General features: G+C 45.8%; 1 protein-coding gene across 1 annotated transcript in view; it reads left to right on the top strand.

Moving 5' to 3' along the window:
- The first annotated feature begins 1,572 nt into the window (after positions 1-1,572).
- Positions 1,573-7,942, top strand: part of KCNG2 (potassium voltage-gated channel modifier subfamily G member 2) — a 253,899-nt gene continuing 247,529 nt past the window's right edge. Inside the window, exon 1 of the mRNA XM_082258197.1 lies at positions 1,573-1,735. The gene's annotated coding sequence lies outside the window, so the exon portion shown is untranslated. The remainder of the gene's footprint in view (positions 1,736-7,942) is intronic.

Here is a 7,942-nt window from a genome sequence, read left to right as displayed (position 1 = left end):
ATCTTGCAGAGAAAACCTTTTTTTATCGAAAGACTTAACTACCACTTGAAGACCAAAAACTGAGTGATCAGTGGTCTTTGATCGCTCAGTTCTCAATCTTAGCGGCTGCGGGGGACAGATGCGGCATTGAACCAATGGTGGGTCCACCTAGGTGAAAATATGTGGTTATTTTTTTAAATTGCTGCACTTCTCTTTTAATTAATTCAAAACTGTTAACCATGAAGACAATACAGAAAGAAATAGGAGGTGATTGGTTGTAAGGGGTGACACTTGGTTAGCCCCATGTTCACAGCAATCCCATCAAATAAACTCCAGCCCAATCATTAAAACCCTCATGCTTGGCTATTCAGAGAAGAAACCATGGGACCCCCAGGTACATACAGTAGTTGTTAGCTGTGAGATTTTTGTTGCAGGGGATGCCTGAAATCTGACTTGTATCTTAGTGCAGACTTTGGGAAAATCAATGAGCCAATCACACAAACAGGAAATTATGTTTCCGGGGGGAGGGAGGGGGGTCGTTCTTTACTCATTCTGTGTACAGAACAGCTCCAGGTAGCCACATTGCTTTGCATTTTCAGAAAATGACAGCAGCCGCAGATTGAAAAGGAAAGGTTATTTTTAATAACATTCAATTTCAATATGACTTGTGTCGCAATTGCATACTCTATTATTTTTACTTTATTTGCTATTTTTTTCCCCACGACAGTAGAGTTACCCTTTAGGCCCCTTTCACACTTGTGCGATCTAAAAGTCACGCGACTTTGCCTGGACTTGAAGCAAAGCCCATGTAATCTTAACAGCTATGGACCTCAAAACTCATCAAAGTTGTACCAAAGTACAAGCGTCGCCTATGGAGATTTTTAAGTACTGTCGTTTTTCGCCATTCCACGAGCATGTGCAAATTTAAAGTGTGACATGTTAGGTATCTATTTACTTGGTGTAACATCATTTTTCAAATTATACAAAAAAATTGGGGTAAACATTGTGTTTTATTGTATTTTTTTATTCATAACATTTTTTTTTCCCCAAAAAAATTGCTTTGCAAATACCTCATGACATAACAAAATTGCAATGACCGCCATTTTATTCCCTAAGGTCTCTGCTAAATATATATATATATATATATATATATATATATATATATATATATATATATATATATATATATATATAATGTTTGGGTGTTCTGAGTAATTTTCTAGCAAAAAAAAAATGATAATTTTTACATGTAGGAGAGAAATGAAATAATTGCCTTGGGTGGAAAAAAAAAAAACTCCGACAGGAAAGGGTTAAGAAGCATTCACCAGCAGCAGAGTGACTGGATGGGGGTCTGCCATTGCTGACTAGAATGCTCGTTGCCCGGCTGTCAGCCATGCACATGAGAAGTTGTGGAGTGCAGCTTGCTGTGGTTGTAGACGGTTATGGAGGAGTTATGTGTGGAGAAGTTGGTGTCCGGCAGCATGCTATCACCTAGGAAGGTGTGAGAGAAGTGTCTCCAGGCTCACAGCGCCGTGTCCCCGCCACATACATGCACTGTCAGGGGCGGTGCTGAGGGCGGGCGGGTGAGAGCCGGTGCCTGTGTTTGTTTCTGAGGCACAGAGCGGAGTGTACGGCACAGAGCGGGGTGTAGAGCGCCGGGATTCCTCTCCGCTCCTGACTGCTGGAGGAGTGTGCGGGACAGAGCGGAGCACGGAGGAGGAGAAGAGGAGAGAGCTCTTCACTGGACCGTCCCATAGTAAGTACCTGTCTACCTTCACTTTATTACTAGCGGATACAGGAGAGGGGAACCTATTAGACGTCATGTGTGCTAATGAGTGTGGTGTGTGTATTCATGTACTAGTGACGAGGAATGGAGCTGGGCACTGCATTGGGGGCCCATTCACATGTTGGCACTCTGGTATTTTTGCACACGCTGCCACATGTTACCTTAAGACAGAACTTAATAGGTATTAGCCCACCAGAACCTCCTAGAGATCACACATGTACTGTTATTGTACAACATGACGCATGGTAACACATGTGTTCTCCTAGTGTGTCAGGTACCATAGAAAATGAATGGCACAACAGGGGGAACGTCCCTATGTATTAGAAGACTTCAAGGTGTTCACTTTCCACCATCGATAATTGGGGTGAAAGGGGGTGTGGCTGGGTGGAGGTAAGATTTAGCTGGATAAAGGTGCGGTCTGGCTTGGTAGAAGTGTGATCTAACTGGGTAGAGGTAAGATTTGGGCAGGTACGGTCTGGCTGGGTAGAGGTAAGATTTGACTGGTTACGGGTACGGTCTGGCTGGGTAGAGGTAATATTTAGCTGGTTACGGGTACGGTTTTCCTGGGTAGATGTAAGATTTGGCTGGTTACAGGTACTGTCTGGCAGGGTAGAGGTAAGATTTGGCTGGTTACAGGTACGGTCTGGCAGGGTAGAGGTAAGATTTGGCTGGTTACAGGTTTGGTCTGGCAGGGTAGAGGTAAGATTTGGCTGGTTACAGGTACGATCTGGCAGGTTAGAGGTAAGATTTGGCTGGTTACAGGTACGGTCTGGCAGGGTAGAGGTAAGATTTGGCTGGTTACAGGTACGATCTGGCAGGGTAGATGTAAGATTTGGCTGGTTACAGGTACGGTCTGGCAGGGTAGAGGTAAGATTTGGCTGGTTACAGGTACGATCTGGCTGGGTAGAGGTAAGATTTGGCTGGTTACAGGTACGATCTGGCAGGGTAGATGTAAGATTTGGCTGGTTACAGGTACGATCTGGCAGGGTAGAGGTAAGATTTGGCTGGTTACAGGTACGATCTGGCTGGGTAGAGGTAAGATTTGGCTGGTTACAGGTACGATCTGGCAGGGTAGAGGTAAGATTTGGCTGGTTACAGGTACGGTCTGGCAGGGTAGATGTAAGATTTGGCTGGTTACAGGTACGATCTGGCAGGGTAGAGGTAAGATTTGGCTGGTTACAGGTACGATCTGGCTGGGTAGAGGTAAGATTTGGCTGGTTACAGGTACGATCTGGCAGGGTAGATGTAAGATTTGGCTGGTTACAGGTACGATCTGGCAGGGTAGAGGTAAGATTTGGCTGGTTACAGGTACGATCTGGCTGGGTAGAGGTAAGATTTGGCTGGTTACAGGTACGATCTGGCAGGGTAGAGGTAAGATTTGGCTGGTTACAGGTACGGTCTGGCAGGGTAGATGTAAGATTTGGCTGGTTACAGGTACGATCTGGCAGGGTAGAGGTAAGATTTGGCTGGTTACAGGTACGATCTGGCTGGGTAGAGGTAAGATTTGGCTGGTTACAGGTACGATCTGGCAGGGTAGAGGTAAGATTTGGCTGGTTACAGGTACGGTCTGGCAGGGTAGATGTAAGATTTGACTGGTTACGGGTACGGTCTGGCTGGGTAGAGGTAAGATTTGACTGGTTACGGGTACGGTCTGGCTGGGTAGAGGTAATATTTAGCTGGTTACGGGTACGGTTTTCCTGGGTAGATGTAAGATTTGGCTGGTTACAGGTACTGTCTGGCAGGGTAGAGGTAAGATTTGGCTGGTTACAGGTACGGTCTGGCAGGGTAGAGGTAAGATTTGGCTGGTTACAGGTACGATCTGGCAGGTTAGAGGTAAGATTTGGCTGGTTACAGGTACAGTCTGGCAGGGTAGAGGTAAGATTTGGCTGGTTACAGGTACGATCTGGCAGGGTAAATGTAAGATTTGGCTGGTTACAGGTACGGTCTGGCTGGGTAGATGTAAGATTTGGCTGGTTACAGGTACGATCTGGCAGGGTAGATGTAAGATTTGGCTGGTTACAGGTACGATCTGGCAGGGTAGAGGTAAGATTTGGCTGGTTACAGGTACGATCTGGCTGGGTAGAGGTAAGATTTGGCTGGTTACAGGTACGATCTGGCAGGGTAGATGTAAGATTTGGCTGGTTACAGGTACGATCTGGCAGGGTAGAGGTAAGATTTGGCTGGTTACAGGTACGATCTGGCAGGGTAGAGGTAAGATTTGGCTGGTTACAGGTACGGTCTGGCTGGGTAGATGTAAGATTTGGCTGGTTACAGGTACGATCTGGCAGGGTAGAGGTAAGATTTGGCTGGTTACAGGTACGATCTGGCAGGGTAGATGTAAGATTTGGCTGGTTACAGGTACGGTCTGGCTGGGTAGATGTAAGATTTGGCTGGTTACAGGTACGATCTGGCAGGGTAGAGGTAAGATTTGGCTGGTTACAGGTACGATCTGGCTGGGTAGAGGTAAGATTTGGCTGGTTACAGGTACGGTCTGGCTGGGTAGAGGTAAGATTTGGCTGGTTACAGGTACAATCTGGCTGGGTAGAGGTAAGATTTGGCTGGTTACGGGTACTGTCCGGCTGGGTAGAGGTAAGATATGTCTGGGTAGAGGTAAGATTTGGCAGGTTACAGGTACGGTCTGGCTGGGTAGAGGTACGATTTGGCCAGACAGAGGTGCGGTCTGGCTGGGTAGAGGTAAGATTTGGCCAGATAGAGGTGCGGTCTGGCTGGGTAGAGGTAAGATTTGGCCAGATAGAGGTGCGGTCTGGCTGGATAGAGGTGCGGTCTGGCTGGATAGAGGTGTGGTCTGGCTGGGTAGGGGTAAGATTCTGGTGGATAGAGGTGCGGTCTGGCTGGGTTGAAGTTCAATCTTGTTGGGCACAGTTGCAGTTTGGCTGGGTAGAGTTGTGGTCTGGCTGCATAGCCGTGTGGTCTGGTTGTGTAGAAGGGTAGTCTGGTTGGGTAGATATGTGGTCTGCCTAAGTAGAAGTATGTTCTGGCTAGTAGCTATGCAATCTGTCTAGAAAGAGGTGCCTTTTGGCTGGGTAGAGGTGTGGTCTGTCTAGGTATGGGTGCAGTTTGGCTGGCTAGAGGTGCAGTCTAGCTGGGTTGAAGTTTGGCCTGCCTGGGTAGAAGCATGTTCTAACTGGTAGAGATGAGGTCTGGCTAGGTAGGCATGCTGTCTGGCTGGGTAGAGGTGCGGTCTGGCCAGGTAGGGGTGCCGTTTGGCTGGGTAGAAGGGCGGTCTGCCTGAGTAGAAATAGGGTCTGGCTGGTAGAGATGTGGTCAAGCTAGGTAGGGGTGCCATTTGGCTGGGTGGAGGTGCGGTCTGGCTGGATTGAAGTTGGGTAGAGTTGTGGGATGGCTGGGGAGAGCTCTGGTTTGTCCAGTGATTGGGAAAGGACAAGCCTAGGTAGAGCATCCCTCTTATCCCAGCAGGAGACTAGCAAGGAGTAGGTAGGACTACACACTGTGTATGACTAGGTACAGTTCATCAGGAATGGGAAAATAATTACCAGGGCTGATGTCTGCTTGTCTGACTCATATGATTTGACCATTTGTATCCTGAGAATGTTCAGCAGCAGCCAGAGCATTGAGTACACAGACCATCCTCCCTCACCCATGCTGTTATCAGTGCACTGTATATGAAGACATGATCGTACAGGCTAACACACATGTGCTGGTATACTTTTTGGGTTTTTTTTGTTTACTTTGTACTTCAGTGCATTGCAGCACATTACCTTGTGTCGGAAAGCACTGCACAAAAAGCGGCATGCCCATTTTCCCAGCGTTTTCTCAGATCATAGTGAAGTGATGAGCTCCTTTTTACTCTGTGTGGTTGATGAAGTGAAGGTAGTTAGCTGTGCATCCTCATGAACTGAAGCCATAGGACAAATTACCTTGTTCTTGTGCTGCCCAACTATTGGTGTTAAAGAGCTCTGACTGTCTGTGATAGAAGCATTGTGTGTTGTATTATTTTGTGATAGAAGCATTGTGTGTTGTATTATTTTGTGATAGAAGCATTGTGTGTTGTATTATTTTGTAACTTAATACAATGTTTTTAGCAGTGTGTATTTTGTAGCAGAAAGTTCTAACTTTAAATTGACAGTACCGTCATATAATGGAGGAAGTGTGATGATGATCTCTAGAATTATTATTTATTTGTTTTATTGTCATTAAAGCAAACAAAACATTGGGTGCCCCTAGTGCGCTATTTGTGATAATAGAAGTGTGGAAGCAAATACAATGAATGTACTGACAACTGGATCTTCAATATCAGGAATAAAACTGCTGCTAATGGAAACCGCAACAGCACAGGGAGCTCCCATCTGCTAAAAAAGGACATGAAGAAAGTGCAGACAGGGCATTAAAAGTAATACGTTAGTTCTTAATAAAACCAGTGATCACATTCTCATGATCCTGAGTATACAGCGCTTGTCAGTCTTCGAATGATATTTTGTACTGACCGTGGCAAGTGATTGGCCCTAATGCAGGTGCAGCTCTCCCCACATACAAAGAGCCTGTAGGCTGGAGACCCACTTGTACAGTATCTCACAAAAGTGAGTACACCCCTCACATTTTTGTAAATATTTTATTATATCTTTTCATGTGACAACACTGAAGAAATGGCACTTTGCTACAATGTAATATAGTGAGTGTACAGCTTGTAAAACAGTGTAAATTTGCTGTACCCTCAAAATAACTCAACACACAGCCATTTATGTCTAAACCACTGGCAACAAAAGTGAGTACACCCATAAGTAAAAATGTCCAAATTGGGTCCAAAGTGTCAATATTTTGTGTGGCCACCATTATTTTCCAGCACTGCCTTAACCCTCCTGGGCATGGAGTTCAACAGAGCTTCACAGGTTGCCACCAGAGTCCTCTTCTATTCATCCATGATGACATCACGGAGCTGGTGGATGTTGGAGACCTTGCGCTCCTCCACCTTCCATTTGAGGATGCTCCACAGATGCTCAATAGCGTTTACGTCTGGAGACATGTTTGGTCAGTTCATCACCTTTACCCTCAGCTTCTTTAGTAAGGCAGTGGTCGTTTTGGAGGTGTGTTTGGGGTTGTTATCATTTTGGAATACTGCCCTGCGGCCCAGTCTCTGAAGGGAAGGGTTTATTCTCTGCTTCAGTATGTCACAGTACATGTTGGCATTCATGGTTCCCTCAATGAACTGTAGCTTCCCAGTGCTAGCAGCACTCATGCAGCCCCAGACCATGACACTCCCACCACTATGCTTGACTGTAGGCAAGACACACTTGTCTTTGTACACCTCACACACGCTTGACACCATCTGAACCAAATGAGTTTATCTTGGTCTCATCAAACCACAGGACATGGTTCCAGTAATCCATGCCCTTAGTCTGCTTGTCTTCAGCAAACTGTTTGTGGGCTTTCTTGTCCATCATCTTTAGAAGAGGCTTCCTTCTGGGACAACAGCCATGCAGACCAATTTGATGCAGTGTGCAGCGTATGGTCTGAGCACTGACAGGCTGACATCCCCACCCCTTCAACCTCTGCAGCAATGATGGCAGCACTCATATGTCTATTTCCCAAAGACAAACTCTGGATATGATGCTGAGCACATGCACTCAACCTCTTTGGTCAACCTCAGCGAAGCCTGTTCTGAGTGGAACCTGTCCTGTTAAACCGCTGTATGGTCTTAGCCACCATGCTGCAGCTCAGTTTTAGGGTCTTGGCAATCTTCTTATAGCTTAGGCCATGTTTTTGTAGAGCAGCAATTATTTTTTTGCCATGAGGTGCCATGTTGAACTTCCAATGACCAGTATGAGAGAGTGAGAGTGATAACACCAAATTTAACACACCTGCTCCCCATTCACACCTGAGACCTTGTAACACTAACGAGTCACATGACACAGGGGAGGGAAAATGGCTAATTGGGCCCAATTTGGACATTGTCACTTAGGGGTGTACTCACTTTTGTTGCCAGCGGTTTAGACATTAATGGCTGTGTGTTGAGTCATTTTGAGGGGACAGCAAATTTACACTGATATACAAGCTGTACACTCACTACTTTACATTGCAGCAAAGTGTAATTTCTTCAGTGTTGTCACATGAAAATATATTATAAAATATTTACAAAAATGTGACTTTTGTAAGATACTGTATTTCTCAGGGGGCCCTGTTTGTAGCTGGCCCCATCTT

This window comes from Pelophylax lessonae (assembly GCF_965119305.1).
Source record: "Pelophylax lessonae genome assembly, chromosome: 5".
NCBI classification, from domain to species: Eukaryota; Metazoa; Chordata; class Amphibia; order Anura; family Ranidae; genus Pelophylax; species Pelophylax lessonae.
The sequence above is the reverse complement of the archived record's forward strand: the minus strand, read 5'-3'. Positions and strand labels throughout refer to the sequence as shown.